Source organism: Erithacus rubecula, assembly GCF_903797595.1.
Source record: "Erithacus rubecula genome assembly, chromosome: Z".
Classification (NCBI taxonomy): Eukaryota; Metazoa; Chordata; class Aves; order Passeriformes; family Muscicapidae; genus Erithacus; species Erithacus rubecula.
In genome coordinates this window covers 7,126,562-7,148,626 of record NC_136661.1, presented here as the reverse complement: position 1 = coordinate 7,148,626, position 22,065 = coordinate 7,126,562, and the positions used below count along the sequence as shown (strand labels likewise).

The 22,065-nt window shown below is 42.1% G+C and overlaps 1 long non-coding RNA gene across 1 annotated transcript; it reads left to right on the top strand.

The window, feature by feature from the left end:
• Positions 1-5,494: 5,494 nt before the first annotated feature.
• LOC306814526 lies at positions 5,495-21,012 on the top strand. The gene is made up of 3 exons (XR_013777188.1): positions 5,495-6,081; positions 6,968-7,092; positions 20,897-21,012. It is a non-coding gene; the product is annotated as an uncharacterized lncRNA (long non-coding RNA).
• The last annotated feature ends 1,053 nt before the right edge of the window (positions 21,013-22,065 follow it).

Here is a 22,065-nt window from a genome sequence, read left to right as displayed (position 1 = left end):
CAGTTCTTTTCTGATGCTGTAACATGCAAGCTAGAGGAAGGATAACCACTAAAGGAATTTTATCCTTAAGTAGTATTTTTGGTCAGTGAAAAAAAGTGAAACTAAGACTTAGCCCCTGTGTCAGTGTCCAACTGATGGGATGTCATGCTCTGTATGTGGAGGGGTCTCTGTCCTGGAGTCCAGTCCATTTGCCTTATGGATACCTTATTGTTCTAACTGCTCTTTATCTGTAACCCATTTTTGCATGAAATCTATTGGTCTTTGTACTTTGCAGTCAACCAGATTTAATAAAACTGCTGAGTTTCTTGTGGAATGTGATCTCAGGAGAACCCTACACTGTCTCTATGGCAAAGTTAAGCCGAATAAATCCTAGAATTGTTTGTTACACAGATGACAAAGAGGTTCAGAAATGTAGCTGTTGTGAGCATTATAAGACTGGCATGAAAAGAAAGAGATTTCTAAACTTCCCTTAGAGATTTCTGAGGAAAATGTCATTTTGCAGCCAATTAAGAGCTTGGATGGTGGTAAATGCAACAGAGGGAACCAACAGGGAGCACTGCTTTGTGTAGAAGTACACAAGATGGTCCAAGAGCCTTTCAAGAGCAGCTCACTACACTCACTGCAACAGCAAGTCAGAGCCTGTGTCTGTGCAGTAACAGCCTGCCCTCTCCAAGAGGAACTGTTTCGCCTACTGTGTTTTTGTAGCAAGAAACACCATTTTCAAGACATTTCCAACACAAGAACAAGCAAGACTAATCTTCCCTACATGGATCAGCAAGACATGGAGCAGAGGTGCTTGGCTGGACATGATGCTTACAAACCAGGAGGAACTGATCAGGCATCTGAAGATCAGAGACAAGCCTGGTTGCAGGAACCATGAGATGGTGGAGATTAGGACCCTTAGAAGAGAGAATAAGGCAAACAGCAAGACCACCCTGGACTTCTTAAGAGCAAAATTTGTCCAGAGATCTGCCTGGAAGAATTCATGGGATATGGCCCTGGAGAGAGGAGGAGTCCAGGAATGCTAGTGGATGTTTAAGGTTAATCTTCTCCAATCTCAAAAGTGGTCCATGCCAACAAGCAGAAACCAAGCAAAGAGTGCAGAGGATGAGCAAGGAGCTGCCCACTGGACACAGAGATGAAAAGGAAATGTACTGGAGGTGGAAGCAGGGATGGGTGTCAGGAGGACTGCAGAGGTGCTGTCTGGTTGTAGAAATTGTCAGGAAGGCCAAAGCTCATCTGGAAGTGAGTATGGCAACACATGTGACCACCAACGTGGAAGGTTTCCACAAGGACGGCAGCAGCAAAAGACCAGAGAAAACATGGCCCCACTGCTCAGGTGGGCAGGGAGCCCTGTGACAAAGGACACAGAAGTACTCCATGTCTTCTTCACCTTTCTGATTACTGAGCTTGCTCTCAAGTAATCTCAGGGACCAGGGGGAAAATCCAGGGTGAAACACATTTACTGCCAGTGGAGGATGGTCAGGCCACGGAATAGATAGACAGATAGATAGATAGATAGATAGATAGATAGATAGATAGATAGATAGATAGATAGATAGATAGATAGATAGATAAACTATACCTACAGGTATAGAGGTATAGTTGGACCCACAGGTGCTGGGGGTGCTGGCCTGTGTCATTACAGGCTGATTGCAATCAAGAGGGTGTGGAGAAGAGAGCTGTGAGGACTGGGAGGAAGAAAGAGTCTCTCCTGTCTTCAGGAAGGGAAAGGGGAACTTGGGGAACTAGAGCCTGGGAAGTCTCACCTCAGTCCCTGGGAAGGTGGTGAGGCAGCTAATCCTGGAAACCATTTCAGGGAGGAAGAAGGTGTCTGCAAGTAGTTGGTATGGACTTATGAAGGAGAAAAAACCTAATAGCCTTCCACAACAAGGTGACTGGCTTGGTGTATGTACCACAGGAAAGGAAGACTGGGAAATAGTTACTCAGAACAATGGCCAGAGAAAAACTAGGTTCCTGCTGTAGGTAATAGATTCAAGAAATGTTTACTTAGCATAAATTTGGATGCCTGCTGGATAATTTTTGTATTAGAGCTGACAGCTGCTTGCTGTAGCAGATAAAAGTACAGTGCTGCTGCCCTCTTTGTGCTTCTTTCTTATTCTGGTACTGAGTCTCCATTAGCATTTCTGGAGGAGTAAATACGTTGATTGGGAAAAGACGACTTTCTTTTAAATATTTGACATGGGTGTGTTATCAAGACATCAAGAGAAAAATGCAAAGATAAAGGAGATGCTGTTTGTCACTGTCTGCATCTTCAGACACCCACCACTACAAAAAAATGTGCTTTATTTTTAGGAAGAACCATAATAGAGCTGACTGCCACCAAGTGACATCTCTTTTATGAGTGGACTATGTTCAACAACTAAGGTGAATTTTGCTGTTAGAATTGAGTTGTTCCTCACCCTTGGCCACCCCCTTTTCTTCTTGAGTCACTCCCTCTACAAAACAAAGAAAAGCAAAAACATGAGTAAAAACTACTAATATCCACTACTAAAAGCCACAAATATCCAGAGGACCTGTCCTGCTTCTGTCTCTTAACAGAAGCTAGTAGTAGATATATTAGAAGAACGTGCAGGAAAAGCTGTCACTAAAACTCAGCACAAAAGAGAAGCCTTTTATTATTTTTAGCATTCTCATGTCGATGGCACAATGGTTTTTTGATAGCAATTAGTCTTTGACAGCTTTCTGTAGCAGGATGCCATGCTGCTAGCATCTGTTACCCAGACCTTCCATAATCCTCCAAACCTGACAATAGGTTCCATATGGGCTTATCTGCATGAAACCATTTCCAAATATTAATATTAAATGCTTTTCCTTATACGTTTGTTCTGTTCTGCTCTTGTAAAGTCCAAATACAGAAGGCGCTTTCCTCAGATTTATCACTCATATTTTACCTTTCTGTGGATCCCTCCTTTTCATCATGGGCAAAATCCTGCCTAGAGAGAATTACCACAGTGACTTCTTTGAGCCAAAATCATGTATCCTTTTCCCTTGATTCTTGAGCTACTTTCTCCCTTGAAAGAAACTTTGCTTAACACCCCAGTGCTCTGTCATTACTTTTGTTCTTCTGTTACTGTTACATCTGTCTTGAGCTACAGTGAGCAAAATCAAATGGTTTTTTTATAGACTGTACCATCACTGTGGTTATCTGTATTATTTGCTTGGAATAGAAAAAGATGAGTGTGCCTGAGTGGGAGGTAAAAAAGACTATCAGGTGAGATATATTAGGAAGTATCTAAAAAGACTAGTATTGCGAAGTTAAATTCTTAATTTTCAGTGGATTTCTGTGCATTAAATTTAAATGCACCCAGTTATGTAGAGGAACACTTTCTGTGCTTTCTTTCAAAATCTGATTGCTGTTAAAGCTGAGCAAGTTCAGGTGTTTGTGGCAAATTTCAGTGGGCAGAGGACTTCAGTGCAGATGTCCAAGTAATACTGGCATTTCTGGCTTAGTGATGAGCAGCATTAGTCATGAATGTTTCTCTTGAGCTGCAGGTATCTCTCACTTTGAGAAGCTATACCCCAGCTGCTCCAGGTCACATCATGGGACACAGGAATTAGCAAAACAGCAGCCTTCACCTCGAACTGATGTGTTAAAAGATGTTTTCAGCAGTTGCTTGGGGTTTTTTGTGTGATGTTGCTTTTGTGTAGAAACATGCTCCTTATAGGTACAGCAGACTCCCAGATGACTGGCACTTACCTTTCTCTCACCTGTGTTTTCATGGGGAAGTCCACCTGCCACAGGGAAAAGACAATAACTTGAAACATTTTGTCTTTGTAGGTGGTTTCAGTCCAATTAACAAAGTGGGCTAATTCTGGTGAATGCATTTATCTTTGTGACACATCCAGGCAATCTAAGTAGGACAAGGAAACTGATGTACTTCTCTGATGCTGCTTCTGAAGTGATACTTTAGGCATTACATGCTTACCTGCCACTGTCTATGCAAACAGCAGCTATATCCTTGCCCTTAGCTGACACCAAAAAAAACCACTGTTTGTGCTGTACCTAGCTTTAAGTCTTCAAAACAGACACAAAATTCATAGGAAGACCTAGGAATTTTTTTCTGCAGTTTTTCCATATAGCTCCTTCTGTCCTCTTAAACAGTACACCACATGAAAGAAGAGAAGTTCAGTAAACGTGAGAGCATGACCATGTTACACAGTTTGGAACCATTTTCTGTGAAGCAGGCTTTTTAATGAGGATACACTGTTCTTCAATCTAAAACTTAAAAAAAAAAAAAAAAAAAAAAAAGGCAGGAGGAAATATATGTGTGCTGTTTGTTGGTATATGTGTATGTCTGTGTGTGCTGCTTGAGAAGCCCCTGTGCTGTCTGAAGTGCTTGCTGGACTCTTTGCTCTCATAATAACAATCTAGCAAGGAGGGGTCAGGGGCACAGTGTTCTGGGATTAGAAGGTTATGTGATATAGCAGGGACACTGGTGGGAAGGTTGTACAGATGTCATTTTAAGTGTATGAAAGATACAGAGCAGTGAAAGAGCAAACAGTTAGGCAGTGTAGGTTATGCAGTATTTTGGTAAGAACTTTGGATTAACTTCTGGTTGTAATACTGTCATACAAGTAGTGGAGTAAAAGTTTGAATAAAATAAAATGAAAGTGATTGCCAACATGTATCTTTATTTACAGCTTTGTCTCCTAGACTATTTCCTTTCTTGAGAATTTATCTCATACACTGCATTTAGTTCATGGTCATCTTAGACACAGATTCCTGTTGTAATCACTTGTTCTATTGATCAGATACAAAACAGAAACAGGTTTAAGTCTGGAGGTTGTTTGTAGATTTTTTTTTTTTAATTTAAAGGAAATAGCACTCCAAGGGGATTTTGTCCTGTGCAGTGTAATACAGCAGTGTTTTTGTTACCTGCTTCTATTAAATCCTAAGCTCAAAATGCTCTGCTATGTCACTTGCAGTGAGTTCTTGCTTGATGCACTCCTTGCAGCTCTGCCCAGCCACTCTGTGTGGAGTCTTGCAATTTGTCTCTAATGAAAGCATTGCCTTCAGAAAAAAAAAACCCAAAACAATTCATGACCAGAAGAGAGCAAGAAATAAAGAACCATCCGTTTTTAATAGTTAATTCTGGAATTTAACCTTGGCACTAGTTGCAGCTGTGTTACTTTTGTCTTCATAACATAAGCAAAAAGGAATCCCGTGTCAGTGAGCTTATACATTCCATTTCAAATCAAACTTCAAGCTGCACCATTCTAGGGTAAATGTGTATGATCTGAAATCATTAGACTGGATTGACTCTTGGGGTACAGTTCTGCTGAAGCCTGCTGAGCAATGCTGTAATGTAACAGCCTCACAGATACACAGTGCCTCATCTCTTGTCAGAGCAAGTTATACCCCAGACTTTAATTCACACTCACCCAGCTGAAGTTTGGCACAGCCCGTAGCTGTTTCCGAGTCAGGCTGTTATTTACTTTATTTCTGCAGCATAACCTTATTGATTAAAACCCCAGTTTGTGGGGTAAACATCAAGTGATTTTGCCTTTAGCAAATTGATCTGTTGATGCATCTCCACCAGTTGAAATCTTTCCCTTCTGATGCATGGAGGTGAGAAGGGAAAGAAGGTGTAACAGTACTAACATTCCTCAGAAAAATGGTTAACATGTACTATTGTGAAGAAATAAAGTTCAACAAAATGCAGCATTATCATAAGCCTCAAGTCTTGTGCATTCCAAATAATCATATCTTTCCTTTTGCACTAATCTAACAACAGATAATTATTATTCTGTGCTGACAGCTGGTTGTGTTAGCATTCTCCCCATTTATGTCCACTGACATTTATAACAACATGCTGAGTACAGGAAAGATTTGCAAATGTTCTGATTTAATTTTATCTGTTTAGTCTTGGACTCACTTTTCAAATTCAGACAGGTAGACCAGTCCTGCTGTCATTAGGCTTAATGATAATTTGAACATTGATTTCAGAGGAAGCAGCACTGGACTCCCGTCAAACATGAAATTTAGGATAAAAGTGGTGATGAAGGAAGGCTCTCATTCTGACCTGCCAGATTCTGCAGTGTGTGTATGAATAGAAGGTAAGTTACATAATATGCTTGTCACTAAGGAGATACATATCCATTTTCTGGTTTGATTTCACACCCACCTTGATAGCATTGTTTGATAATACATGAAAAATTCCTGGACTACATCATCTGCTTATGTAATAGGTGTAAATAGCTGTGCCTTCCTAGGAACTGGTCTATCATGGTAGTCTCCAGATGAAGACAGACTGTGAGCTGTGCTGCACTGCAGACAAATAAACACTGTTGTCCTTACAAGTAACTAGCTGTAGTGATTTTTTAAATACAGGATTAATTTTGTTGAAAGCAATACAGAGTCACAGAATGGCTGAGGCTGGAAGGGACCTCTAGAGCTCTTCTGGTACAGCCCCTGCTCAGGCAGGGCTACCTGGAGCTGGCTGCCCCAGGCTGTGTTCAGATGCTTTGCTGCTTTTAGGTGTTTATACACTCTGAACAGCTTCCTGTGGGGGGCATGTGTCATCCTTCAGCTGTTTCATATTTCTCAGCAAGAGAGTTCTAATATGTACTGATATGGACTGAATAAATAGATAAGTAAAAAAATTTGAAATGTTGTGGGTTTGAACTTCGAACATTTCACATGCAGATGTTTTGGTACTGCAGTGTAAGTAAAAAGATTTACAGGTTGTTTTTCACAAAAAAAAATCTGAAGTGATAATGTTTTTATGAAGAATCAATTCTCAGTTTTGATTCCTTTACTGTAAGCTCAAAATAATCAAACTGATCAATTCCTTGCTTTTCTCATAACAATTTTGTTTAAGAAACAAAGCACTCATATAAGAACTAAAACTTGATTTGTGTGCTAATTTCTATTAGGACAAAGAGGCACTATTTGAGAGTCCTGTCCTACCTTCAAATACATGAATGAAATTTTTGTTTAAAGTCAAGGTACTGCTCCTTGGATGCCTGTCTAGATACAGAGATACTGCCCTTTCCAAGGGACTCTCCTGAAGAAAAGACTCAGCAAATGACACAGGGACTCCAGAGCAGTTTCCCAGAATACTTAAGGTAGGTCGCTGTAGCTCCATCCTACTCCTAGGATAGCCTTGCAAACTTGGGTTCTCACAGCAGAGTGAGTCAAGGCCAAGTGGTGTAAAGTGTTCCCATTATGTTTTTTCTGGCCTCCATCACTTCTGTCAGTCCCACTAGGCTAGATTGCCTGGGAATGTTTGAATGATGCAATCCTGGCAACACCCCCACCTTGGCAAAGCACATCTCCAGTTGCTGTGAGAGCTCTCAGGGGTCCCCTTCTCAGGAACAGGTGTGCAGTTAATTAGTTGGAGAGATTTAAATACAGGATCAGACTTCATGAAAGGGGAAAGACCACAGGAGAATGCCCAGGGTGGGTACAGCTTGCAAACAAAGCACAGGTGATTCAGTTCTTCAGAGCAACCGTGCTGTGGTTTAACCCCTGCCTAGCGTGGATGGGCAGAGAACTGTTCCCAAAGCTTTAATGTGCAGTTAGCTAATGTAAAACAAGACTAAACTGGGCAGATAAACCCTTCTTTCTCAAGCCAAGCAGCTGTTGCATTGATCCTGCCCTGTTCCAACCTCCTGTCACACCCTCTGTCTCAAATTTCTGTCAATCTGTCTGTCCACCACCCATTCCAGTGTCCTCAAGGGCTCAGTGGTTCTCAGTACCAAAGAGGGCACCAAGGAACACAGCATTTGGGTGGGTCCCAGGTCTGTAACATAAATGGCATTTTAGCAGGAAAGTTAATTGTTATGGATGGGTGGTGCTCAAAGCATAGGCACAGGGACTCCAAAAGAGAAAACAAAACCCTGAATTGCTGAAGCCTCAGGTAGTGTGCCTTCAACAGCAGACGGCAAGCTTTGTAAGGAGCCTTTGAGAGCCACGGGTTTATCCGTGGCAACAGCTAATTATCATAAGAAGAAAGGGAGGGAGGCTTTTCCTGAAACAATAGTGGGACAGAGGAGGCATAGGCACATAGTAAGTGCCACCTTCTAGATGAGAGTGAAAGGTGGATCCTGGAATCATTGCTTCCAATTTTCAGCACTTAGCAGTGTTTGTTGTCCCAGTTTGCCTGTCCAGCCTGTTTTTAGCGTGGTCCCTGTCAGAGTGCCATCTAAAACTCTCCTCCCGTTATTGTCCATAAATATGGCATATTTCTGCCAACTGCTGTCATGCTTTGTTCCCTGAGGGGATGGAATTACATTGTGAATTATGATGTAAAAGTCTAATTTTTACCCCAACTCTGTCATAAGGTACTATTTTTGCTGGCTAACCAGCGTCAGTGTATGATGTAATGCCCTTGGCATAGTAACATTTTTGCTACCAGAGTTGAAAACTGCTGGATGGTCTTATTATATTAAAAATCCTATGGAGACTACAATAAGCATAATCTATATTAAAATACAATACTTTCCTTCCTGAATTACTAGATACAGAGTGATTGAATGTGGGATGTTAGGAGTACCTTAGGTAATCAACCAGTATTGATTCAATGACTGCTGTTTTGCAATGACTGTTGTTTTTTGATATTTTATGCCTTTTCATCAATCTATTTCCATTTGTGGCATAAGCCTCTCTATTTGTATCCAGGTTCTTTAATGATATTATTGTGATGGGCAAGAAAGAAATTACAGTCATCTGTAAAGAATGTTGAAAATGTTGAAGACCACAGAGGGAAGGCAAAATCTGAAAATTGTAGACAAATAAACAAAATTCTGTACCATTAAGGTTTCTTCAGAATAACTTGCATCAAAGGCTAGAAGCAATCCTATGTGCAGGTATAAAAAACTGTAAATACCTATGTGGAAAAAATGTTCATTTTTTCTTATCAAATGTCACCTAAATTCCAGCTGTACTGTGGTCCTGTGCTACTGCTAGCAGGTTTTTCTGCATTTCACTTTAAATCAAATGAAAAATAAATGATGTGGCCTCTAACACACATCAAAGAAGGAAGCAGAGTTGCTTCAGTGGATATTCTATTCAAAAAGAAGAATGGATCCAATTTCTAGAACTTACTTATCCTGTGCCTGGGGCTTACACCTAGGAAAGCTTTCTTTTAGCTGTCACAAGAACCTGCAAACATCCTAATCAAAACAAAACCAAATCAGATCGATTTCCCCTGCTCTTGTTAGCAGGGTTGCTTTGTTATGTTGTGAAAACAAAAAGAGAGCAGTGCAACAACAACGTGTTACTGCTTGATTTTTCTGGTGTGAGGACACTGACAGGTCTGTTTGAGACCTGGTGATGTGACTGTAACACAAATTGCCACTGTTATGTTTTGAAATCTCTGCAGGAAGCCCTCTCTCATCACCTTCCACTGGCAGTGTGTTTCTCTGGCGCTGCAGAGGGAGCCCTGCGAGGCTGGGCTGCTGCAGCCATTCAGGTGCAGACCAGGCGGCGGGGCAGGGTGGGTACCTGTGTCCTGGCCGCCTTCCTGACGGAGTATCCCTGCTGCCAGGAGTGCCCCTTCCCTTCCCTGTGCCTGCAGGAGCCCGTGGGACCCGGCCTGACACACCTACTGCCTCACATACCCGGCAGAATCCAGTTAATTACAGCAATCCAGGAATCCTCCTGGGGCGGAGAGTGATGCTTTGACATTGTGGAGATGATGAAGCTATTTAACATTCAGGCTGTAATCCCACAGCCCTTCCCTGCCCGCAGAAATCCTTGGGTTTGAACACACACTGTGTTGCACAGACTTAGTGTCCTGCCTCATAGACAATTCAGTTTATGTTTGAACAGGATGAGTATGGAGTGTGTTTGATCTCCCCTGTTTACTCTCCCTAGCCTCTGGAGTCAAAGGGAGCAGGAGGAGGCTGAGGCACAGGCAGCTGCTGCAGCCCACTCGGTTTGCTGACAGCAGGGTAGTTTTTATAACCCCTCAGATGCAGATTTTTTGTACCCTTCTCCTGAACTCTGTGACAGCCATGGTTTCCTGGGGAAAGCTAAGGCACAGCCAAGTCTGATCTAGCTGTCTCTGCATCTAGACACGACTGACCTAATTATTCCAGGCGTTTGTGCATCTTGAAGCTCTGCTGGTCACAAGTGGTTAGTAACAGTGTGGAAACAAAACTGGCTCCCTACCCCCTCTCTGGTTGTGCAGGCAGCTCTTACCAGGGCACCTCCACAGCCTCACTCTCTTCCCCACCCTGCAACCTGGTCTGTGGTTGTAAGACCCACTGTAATTCTGTATTTTGGTGATTTCTTATTGCATGGCTAGTTTTAGACTGCTTAGAAACACAGCGTATCTTCTCCATTTTAGTTTCATAGTCTTTTCACTGTCTGCAGCTATAGCTGCTAAAAGAACTGGGTTGTAAAACCTATTCCCCTGAGCTGTGGGATTGAGAAAATGGTTTCTTCATTGAATAATGTATTTTTGCACATGGTAATACTGTTTGCATGAGGGGGTCAGCTGGAGGGTGGTGGGCAACGGGCAGATCTCCAATGAAACACATTTTGTTACTAAGGTCTGCACTTACATATGGACTATGAGATTGAAGTTCAGTGTCTTATTCTGATCCAGGTGGCAAAATCACTAAGGTATTAGTGGAGCTGGGATGTGAGCCCCCCTGCTCTGTATCTGTGACTAGTGTCCTAACAATTTGCATGTTGCTGTTTGATGTGTAATTAAAGGTGCCACACAAAGTGGGCAGACTCACAGTGGAGAACACCCCTGAAAGAGCCCTGCCCCAAAACCAGAAAAGTAGACAAAGGTGTATGGAACATGAGTCCATGTCCTCCACAGTTAGAAGGAAGCAAGACCTTCCCTCTCTGCTGTTCTGTTCACCCTTGAGCTTTGTGCTGTTTCCTCTACTTTGGCTACACAGACTGCAAAATCAAACATTTTTGATTGTTTGGAATGCTGAATGTATCTGGTACAAAAAGGAAATGTCCAGGTTTCCACTCAACTTGTAAGAATAAGTGATCAAGTGAAGAGTTAAATGGTGGATGAGCAATTGCAGTCTCCATCCAGCAGTCTGACTACCCAGATTCCCTCTTCCCCTGAGCTCCACTGCTGGGCCATTCTCCAGGCTCCAATGACCAACAGTGCCCTTTCATCCTTGCTGTTCTAGCCCATGGAAATCTGCTAGCATCAGCCCTTCCACAACATGTCCCTCCTCTCCCCAGCCTGGCTCTCATCTCTTGGTTTGCTGTGCTATTACACTCAAAGCACTTTCAGATCTCATTTTTCTTCCTAGAAATGTTTATTGCTGGACCTCCTTGCAGGTGAGCAAAATGAGGGATAGAAGACAAGTCAGGCACCCTGTTCACTCACTTGCACCTCCACAAGAAACAAGTGTGAGGCAGCTATCCACCAAAGCTAGGAACCACATTTTGCTTTTTCATTTTTGTTTTTTTATGATTGGTTTGTGATCAGCAATTGCTTTGTGACTTTGTGGGGTTTTTTTTGGTGTAATTTCCTAACACCAACAGTTGCCTCACCTTTTATGTGACTGACAGGATAAACATTTTTCTGGAAAAAAATAAGAGCATCCACAGAAACATTTAACATGCTGTTTCATGGATTTCACTCCTCTTTTTTTTCCTTCCAATTTTTTTTACTGTTTTTGTTTTGCCATCCCTTCGTTCTCTCCCAGCACACAGCACTTGTGACTACCCTCCCACATGTCACAGGTGCCAGCTTATCACCACACCATGCCTGCAAGCTTCTGAATTCTGAAAATGGCAATACCCAGAACTGAGCAATTACAGGAGAATTTCAGGGGGTTGTTTATTTATGCAAATACTATGGTTCTGGCACACATGCTGCAGGGGAAGTACTGAATTCCTCACCCAGGCTATGGTTCAAGACAAAGCAAAAAACCACAGACATTTCAAATAACAGAATATAGCCATCTGCACTTTATTTTTTTTAATCTGTTGAAAAATGTGTTTGTCTAGGTCCTGACGTAAGTTTTGTCCCTGGACCCATCAGTATTATGGAAAACAAGCAGATACCTTTTTCTTCTCAATCAGTATATTGCCCTTTTCTTTGTTTAGGCACTTTGAACTGAAACTGAACTAAAATAACATTAATATTGTCTTGAGACATCATTAATAAATGTAATGGAATCACAATACATATATGAAAAGTTTCTGGATTCATTCTCCCCTTCTTATCCTCTCTCTTCATTTCTTGTGTCCAAGAGGCAGAAAACTGCAAATGGAGATTTGCAAAGCAGTGAAGAGGATTGATTTTAATGGCAAATGCATGGCTAATCCCATGCAATGCTTTCAGATTTCAACCCCCACTTCACAGTCAGTGGCTGGAAAAGGCTGCAGAGTTAATCTGTGAGCTAATGTGCATGTCTGCTAAGCATTCCTGTTCAGCACAGTCATGTGGGCACTGTGCACTATGGCTCAGGAGGGCTGGGGATAAGAGAGGGGCTGCTGCAGGTCTGCCTGCAGCATCACTGCAACCCTCTTCACAGTGGTTTGGGTTGACCTGGGGAAAGCCCCCATCTCTGGAATTCCAGGCTTTAGGGCTGGGATGGTGTGTCCCCCCCAAGGCTGTGTGTGTCTGTCAGGGCAGTGATGCTCCCTGGACTAAACCATGGGTGCTATTAAAGAAGGGTTTGTGGCAGGCCCCAAGCACCTGCAGCAATATGAGTCCTCAAAGAATTCCTCTTTTGCCCACCACAGAGCTGTGCACTTGTGCTCCTTTCCCAGCACAGGCTGCAGCAAGCCTCCTCATGCAGCAGTCCATACACCACTCAGCTCTGGCCCCTTCAGCTGGCACATGCAGGTCCCACTCTGACCTGTTCCTATTGCACTCCCCATGGCCATCAGAGCCCATCTTAAAATGAGCTTTTGCTGCATCTTCCTTGGAGGATTTTAGCTGGCTGATGGGGAGCCCTCACTTAGCTGCATGCCCTGGCATGGTGACTCAAAGCTGCAAGGTGAAGTCACTGTTAATAGCAGAGCAGCAGAAGGGACTCTTGTGATCAAATAGGAGCTATGTTGGCTTTTTACAAGTATGGCATTTAATTGTCACTAACAAGGCCATTATTATATCGATCATAGAGAGGTTTTTCTCTGATGTGAGAAAGCAACAAACAGTATTAGCCTTTTGGTCTACCATGGTATCCACATAAGCTGTGAGGGTATTACAGTGTGCATAAATCTTGCCTTTGTAGTCTGGCTGGTGTGCAGGTGATGAGGGGTGCAAGCAGAGACTGGAGCTCCAGGGACAGTGCCCAGATCCCAAGGGAAGGGTCAGAAGGGACCAAAAGGCTGTGGGGAGTGGTCCCTCGTGCTGTGAAGTTACAGCCCTGCCTGCTTGCCTCCTCAGTAGCTGTGTCCCTCAGCTGCCAGGGCAGCCCTTAGGGGGCTGTGTGGGGGCTGCTGAGATGGTGGCACTGCAGGCAGGGGGTGGGCATAAAAACCTGTTTCTGGGCTAGCTTCCCTAGGAAACTCACTGCCTGCAAGGAGAACCAGGTGAAATGGAATGTCCCCAAGGGTGACTGCAGCAGCAGCAGCTGGCTCCATGTCCCAGGGTGCTGTCTCACCTCTTGCCATGGGCAGAAGACCCGAGCCTTGAATTTGCAGGCTTCCTGCAGGGCCAGAGGAGAGTCACAGGGTCCCAGAAGCGAGCTGGGCTCACCACCTGGTAACCTGCTGGGATGCACAGAGCCATCAGGCAGAGCTCAAGCAGAAGAGAAAGCAGGAAAACCTGACATCTGTTTTCCACCCAGCTTCCAATGCTCAGATGCTTATAACAGCATCAGTGTCCTTGAGGTTTCCATGTCCTCACTCAGATTTGTTTGAGTTCTGCCAGAAGGCTCAAAGTTACTGCAGAAGAGGGATTATTCACAATCAGAAACAGCTGGCTCCCCCTTAGGACTTGTTTCCTTTGGATCTAGGCTTAAAATATGCAATTTTTAGCATCTGCACCTTGTTTCCAGATGAAAGGAAGTAGCTACAAAGCTGTGATGGGTAAAGCACATTTGATTGCCTCAGCAACTTGCTTCCCTGTGAAATGAAGTTCCATACACCTCAGAGATGATCCTGAAGCAGTTGTGGAGGGGTTTCCATGCCTTTTTTGCACATTTTTTCACCAGTGAGGGGCCATAAGAGATGGATGGTATGGTGCACAGACAAGCCCAGCTGCTATTATACCTTTATTTTTTTAAGTAGATTTTGGTTGTCTTGTTGTATTTGGGGTTGTGTTTGATGTTCAAGTTTTTTGGCTGATGATTTTGAGTTGTATGGAAGTATGAGTGACATTTCCCTCAAATGGCCAGGTGATGGGAGGTTTTGTATGGTTGAAGCACAAAATATATGAAGCAATACAGGCAGAATTACACACACGGATTATCTAAAAAAAGGATAACTTGTGAATAGCCTTTATAACTTTGAAATACGTTTAAGAACATGGAAATGGTTGTGTCAGTGATTCCCAAAGTACTCAACTAAAGTCTCATTATAATCTAGGAATGTTTTTTCCTGATTGTTGTCAGATGCTAATTAGGGAAACAAACGGGCATTCACCAAAGATATCTGTCTTTATTTCAGGCTTAATTATGCTAACCTAGAAAAAGGATCAGACAATCATCCAGAGGCTACTCTGTAGCTTGTCATTCAACTGGCAGTAGATAACCATGTTGCATCATGTATTTTAAGATATAGTGATTCAGAACAATCAACTCGGGCTTGCTCTTTAGCAATTTTTGTTCTTTGTGGAGAGATTTTTCCTCTGAGTTCAGAGAAGATATATAATCACTCACTGTGAGACAAGAAATTATTTTACAAGAACAAATGCTGGTTGCCATGGTTTCCAAGAGGGAGAAAATCCAAGGTCATTCACTGAAAACACTGACAACAGCCAGCAGCGAGGATACTCCCTCGCCCTGCCAAGGAACCCTCCCTTGTCTGTAGACACATGCCTCCCATCCCCATTGGAATGCAGCTTCCTGTGTAAACCACAGCAACACTGATAAGAACGTGATGTGAAAAGCCTACAGTATGTCTGGAAACGAACAGCCAAACCTGGATTTACAAGCCTGTGGGATTTCACAGCTGGCTGCCTTCTGGCTCCTCTGTGGTCTCCAGGAAAACCTGCCCTGCCTGCTGTGTTTGCCAACCAGAGCCTTGCAGGTGCAGCTGTGGAAATCCCACCTGAAGGGAAGGCCAGAGTAGCCCCAGGTGGATGGGCTGGCATGTGGACAAGCCAATGCAAAAGACACCAGAGATAGGAGCCTGCATTTACAGTTATGCTGGAAAAAAAAAAGTCAAAAGCTCAGTCCCCTGGGTCTGAAGTACAAGAAACATTGTGTTTCTTTCAGTGATTGAGGTTTATGGCACCATAACTGCTCCTGAATATCCCAGCACTGACCTGTGTGGTGGTGACAGTAACGAAGATGGTTTTAAACAAGTAAAATCCTGCTCTGTGACCCTTCAGCATCCCAACCAAGATACCAGAAATTTCTCCTTAAATTGGAACTGCCAGTTAATTAATAGATAATACTATTCAGGTGTTTGAAACAACAAATTTTCATTCTATCATTAATTTACAGGGGCAGGCAAAACTGAGGCTTTTGCTCATGTTTTTACAAATGCAAAATCTGTGTGCACATTATGCCATGACAAACCACAGTTCACTAAACTTGACTCATGAAAAGTAAATGCAACCATCTAAGATGTGTCTAAAGCCTTATTAGTGTAGCAATCATATTTCATGCATGATGGGGTGTGTATGCGGTGCCTCAGGTACCAGTGCCATAAAATCAGCGACTCTTGAGTACTTGCTAATTTCCCCTTCTGTCAATTTAAAAACAACAACAGCAATGTATTAGATTAGAAGTGACAAGGGAAATGGCTACATTTAAGTGATAGAAATAACATTTTGCAATGGGCCATTGGCTGCACTGTGTGCACAAATGCAATTCAAATTGCCAAGACATCATCTCAGCAGCTGAATATCTTGTGCAGGGAGAAAAGCCTCTTACTGGAGCACTGGAGAGTGTACAGGTGCCAATGCTACCAACTCCTTTTTTTACAAGATTTTTGGATCCAGATAGGCAGAAATTCTAGGAGTGGGACTAGACCTTCTGCTGCTACCTTGTTATTCAAATTAGAAGAGATCAATGAGCAAGTTAATTATAGAGAAAGAAAAGCACAGATGGAGATTCAAGGGCTGAATTTTACAAAGGATTTAAGGACCCAAGCATTGTTCAAGTTCTGCTTTTATCCTCCTGTTTCCCAACTATCTCCCTAACCCTTCAGCACAATTGTCACCTCTATGGAAAGCCTGCTACTGTCACAGCACCCCAGTTTTGCCATAAAACTGCCCAAATGCACAGAGCTGTTTCTGAATTCTTGTACTCTTGCCCCAGTGTAAACAGCTCTTTAATTCACCAACACTTCACTCCCCTTGGGTATTGAGATGTCTCAGCCTCACTCCCAGTCTTCAGAGGCTTTTATCAAAAGTACAAATATAAATTCCACAACTGGTAAATAATTAGAAATCTTTCTCATCTGGTATTGGCAAGCAAGTCTGTGCAACCATTAGCTGTGATCCTGGCCTGGAAATTTGAACAACACCACTCTCTGTTGCTCTGCCTCTGACTCACTATCTGTCCTTGAAGGAATCATGTTGACCTGTCTGTGTCCTGATTTTCCCAGCTTTTAGATAACAATTATATATTCCCACATTGAAGCTATCAGGTTGGAAAGTGCTTACAATTTCTCTCTGACCTCTTTGTGAAAGTCAGAGGGACTCTTCCATAAGAGTTCAGATGCTGACCCCTACTAATTTCCTCACATAAGTGTCTTTTGATCTGTCTTGTTTGTCTATGTTTTCAGACTCAGGTCTAAATTTTTGAGTGAGTCATATATATGGGGTTTGATATGTCATATCCCCAAAAATACTATTTGGTCATGAAATCTGCTTGATACTGATATAGGTACTTCAACTGAATGTATGTATTCATAATATTTGTACAGGACTTACTTTCTAAAAGTAAAAAGGAAAATAAATAGTAAAGAAAATTAAGGAAAAGAAAAAAGAGAAAAAAAGAAAAAAGGCAAAAGAAAGAAAAAGAAAAAAGACTAAAGATGAAAATGAAAAAGAAAAAGAAAAACTGGAAAATGAAAAAGAAAAAGAAAAAAGAAAAAAGGAAAAAAGGAAAAAGGGAAAAAGGAAAAATAAGTGAAACTGTAAATACATCAAAAACATTTTGCCAATATATTTTTGGTTTTAGTTATATTAGCTCTGCCTGTGGATGTGAAATACTTAAAAATAGTCCCCTGTTTACAACCAAACTATTCAATATAGAAGACTAGACTGTACTGTTGAGCAGTACCAGAGCATTCACATGACTTAGAAATCCTTAGAAACAAAGAACACAGTTTCAGGCTGTCTGTGTAATAAAACAACAAACTATTTTGATCATATATATAGAAATTACTGTTTCAGCATAGACTTTCCTTTCCAAACCTTAAAAGAAGCAAGTTTGATTTCCTTAAGGAGTCTGCAGGGAATCTGTGTTAGGCATTGCAGTGGTACCTGCTATGCCAGTAGAGCTGGTAATTTTCTTCCCTCTCCTAGTGCATATATCTAAGATTAAATTCCTCCAGTCTTGCCTTGCTACACTGAAGATTTTTATCAGTTTTCTGCTCACTAAATCATAGCTTTTTGTATATCAGGCTGTCCCACAGTCTGACACAAACTAAGCTGAGGAGTGGCACATGTAGAGACCATCATCACAATGTAATGTTCTTACTTAATGTTTCAAATACCATTTAGGTTGTTTCTGTCTTTCCCTTCTACATTGTTTCTATAGAAGTTCTCCTTTTCAAAGTCTTTATTTTCTCTATTTCTTTCATGTTTGTCCTTTTCCCATATTTTTGGTTGGTTGGGCTTTTTAAAATTCCTTTAAAATCCATCTCACAACTTAACTTTCCTCTTGATTCAGTCTCTCTTGCTGGAATTTTCTTGCAGCAAAATTCCCATTTCTCAGAATGGCATGTGTACAATCCATGACACTCCCATGCCTTTCTCGCTGCATATTTTCTCACTGTATCTCCAACCCTTCCTTGTCCTCAAGGCCACTCTGTTCTCCCCTGCCTGCCCAGCAGCACCTCTCATGCCTCCTCCAAACCCCAGCCTTGCTGCTGATGCTCACCCACACACAAGAGGGCCTGTAAGAAAAAAATAAGGAAGTTTTCCAAACAGACATATAGGTGTATGCATACTTTTAATATTTCCTGTCTTGTGACTAATCATCATTTGCTTACTATCTATACATTCTGATCTTCTTGAAAGGGACAGGTGTTTGCCAAAATCACTCTACTGCCAAGGAAGCAACCTATAGTATGGCAGAAGTGATTTAAAAATAGTCTCCCACAGTTTCACAGTGAAGGTAACAGACTACATCTCCCAGCACAGTTTGTGGGCATGAAACAAATTCCCACTTTCCAGCCACCCTCTCAGCACGAACTACAGAAACAAAAGGGTGTTCCTTCATCACATTAACTTACTCTTGCTCTTCATGATGGAGTTGATGCTGTCATTTTCATCTTTAGGTTTTAGGATTTAGATGCCAGTGTAACTTATGCTTTCTCTGAACCAATTTTTCTCCCTGGTGGTGGCTTGGGAGAGGAGTTTGCACATGTATGTACACAATGCATATGTGTGGAAGATGGTTTTGTGAATTTATCCATGTTGCATCTAAGAGTAAAATCAAAAGACATGAGAGACCAGCTGGATCTGACAATTTTATTGTACTGTTTATTGAAATTGTTCACCTATTCTTGTAGGGGAAGGCTGGCACAATGCCATGAAGCAGTCTTGAACTAATAAATATTCTGTGATGCAATAAAAGGGGAAATGTGTTTTCAGTTCCTGCTTCCTACATCAGAAAGCCATATCATGAGGACCAAATCTAATTATATATAAAAATAAGGAAGGAGGAAAGAGCCAGGTATATCTGCTTTATGTCATCTCGTAATAAAGGAAAAATTCCCTCATTTCTGATCAACAACTCAATTTAGAGGAGTATATCATATTAATAAAATCATAAATCCCCAATATTAGTGTGATCTTTTAATATTTGTTTCTTAGCTACAGTTTTGTTCAAATGATCTTCAGCTGATTTTAGAGCCAGAAGACAAAATCCTTCTGTGTTTTACACATTTTGGAAGTTCCAATAAGGAAAAAGATTAAACTACCGGGATATAAAACATGAGCAAAAGGAGAGCCCATCTGTAACCATCTTTTGTCACATCTCATATGAATTGTAGCTGATAAAGAAGGTCTGTTTCTGTGATCCAGTCCCTGAGAACTCCTGCAGAGGTATGGAAACATAATCTCTTTAGTTGAGTGGATGATCTCATATCAGACCTGAAAATCCTATTCTGTCATTTTATCCCAGATGGTAGATTTCTGGGATGTTTTCAAGATTCACTTTTTTACTGTTTCAGCTAACCACTGTTGCTTCCTCCAGCAGCTGGTCTTCTAAAAACTATCCTTCTTGTCCTGCTGGCCAAGAATTCACGTTTCTGGGTCCAGAATCCAGGGGAATTCTGGAAAGGTAAACCAGTGAACCCCAATTATTGCTGTACTATGCCAGCTGCCTGGGAATGTCTGATGTGGGAACTTGGTTGTGCTTTCCAGTGTTGAGTTAATTACTGTGAGGTGTGAAGAGCATCTGTAAGGCTAGAAGGTCAGGATACTGTGAGAGAACATTGGCAGAAACCACAGGAGGAAGGAAGCTGTGGAGCAGTTGGGCCTCTGGAAGACAAGCAAGGGTATGGGAAAAAGGTGTTTTAAACCTACATTTAAACAGTGTTTTTATATTGTTTTAAGCCTATGGGTGCATGAAGCCTTCTGCTGGTGGTGCAGATCAGCAGAGTCCAGGAAGTCACCAAGTTTTCCAAGTGGGAGGGTTCAACCCTGTTGTGGGTGGATGCCCTACCATTAGCAATAAATGAAAGAAAGGGTGAGAAGGCTGCCTGGGAGTTGTTTGGGAGCAGCTCTTTGGGTGATGCTTGGGTCACAGGTTCATTATTGGGCTAGAGCTAGCAGAGGTGAGGGAATTAAGCAGGATTCATCATCTGCCCAGTGTGGGCATTGTGAGAAGGATGTGGCCTCCAGGGCCCCTGGGCTGTGAGCTGCTCCTCTGAGATGGGCAGCCGTGGGGGCAGCAGCAGGGTCTCTGCATCTTCCTGGTTGCCCTCTTTTCTGGAGAGTCTTTCAAGCTGAATGTGCAAAGAAAGGCTGCTAAGAGCAGCCCTCTGGGTGCCTGATGGGAATCCCACCCCGCTGCCACATTTCACTGCCCTGTGGCCTATTGCCTATGGGTACAAAGCAGAACTCATGGCCCAGACAATCTCCTTTTGTCTCATCCTTCTACAGGCAGCTGTTTTTCACTTGGCTTGCAAAAGACTTAAGCTGGCATTTATCCTCTGTAATAAAACAAGAAATGCATCCACCTTGGCCTCTGTCCAGCATTTTGTCCAGGGACAGTGAAGATCTGTGGTGGATACAGCTGGAGGTCAGGCAGTGGGGATGGGGAGAAAGGCTGCTTGTAAGACATTAACTGCACTGTATGCAACTCTCTCATGTCCTTCCTCTTTCTTTCATGCCCATATTTCTGAAAGGCCAATAACCACCTTATTGTTTCCATCTCTACAGCAATTCCATTCTTTCTGTTGCTCTTTCTTTAGTACATACAAGCTAGAAGCTATTTGGCTATTTGATCTACAAGCTAGAAGCTATTTGGCCTTCAGTGCTCCCTTGGAAGCATTATTTGGTTAATGCTTCATCAGAAATAGAGACACTTGTGCTTGATTTTATACAGTTCGAGACTTTTTCCTGTCTGACCTGCTTTCTTCCAGAACAAAGCCTCAGCCTGAAATGCCAAACTGGATGGACACAAAGGTCTGATGTAAATGGACATAATATAAGTCTGATGAAGCTGAAACAAAAACAAACACAGACTCTAGTTGTCTGGGTGGTCATTCTTTCCTTCTTCTTGCAAATAATAAATTTGCCTCCTGTAATTTTTCTGCTTTTCTGCTGTCTTTTTTCTGGCCAGTTCATAAGACAGTTACCTGTCACTGGGGGAAACAATGACATGCACTCCTTGCTGACACTGTGTGAAACTTCCTGTTTCAGACAGAAATTAGAGAGTAGGTTTATGTGACATCAATCTCACATCTACCTTTTTGCTGTCCATACTTTCTCTGCTCTGGCTATAGCCTGCCATTCTTCTCCACTGAACTGGATTATGTTGAGCTGACCAAGTGGCTGTTCACCACCTATCTCCCCTCAAACCACTAAGGTTTGAAATTACAAGAGGTTTTGTTAAGATGTAGGATTACTCAGGATCCACCTTGTCTTGAAACAAAAAGCAAAGGGAGTTAATAATGGTCTGTATAACCATGTGAGGCTAGAGAAATGGTGCCGAGTATGAAAAATCATGTCACTGTATAAGCATTAACAGCTCCTCGTATCTGTTGGAACAAGTTCACTGGATTAGCTCACAACATTTTCCATATTCCATACTGAAATTCTGTTTAACAAAATATTAAATAAACATTCATACAAGTGTGTTTCCAAGCTAAAAATTACAGGTTAAGAGACTGGAGACCCAGGAAAGGAGAGCCTTTGTTCTTGGACTTTTCTTACCATGTCAAACAGATGACTCCTTCTATTCTCACTTGACATGACTTCTTGTGAGATCTACAGTTAAATGCTTAGTCTGTACTTTTTACTCTCATTGCTGTCTAGGAAATGAGCTGAATTTTCAGGAAATCTATGTATAATATCATGAACATCCTTGGCAAATGAGCCAAAAACTGACACTTGCTGGGTTGAATGTTGCTCTAAGGCTGAGTAAAAATACCAAAGACTCCTGTGCATTTTTCATGGCTCACGTAAACAAAGTTAGTACTTGCATGCATGTTGCCATTCCAGGTAAGCTTTCAATTAATATGGATGCCCTTTTACATAAAAATCTCAAAGGCAGCTCTTCAGGAAAAGGTGTTCCTACATTCAGACTCCC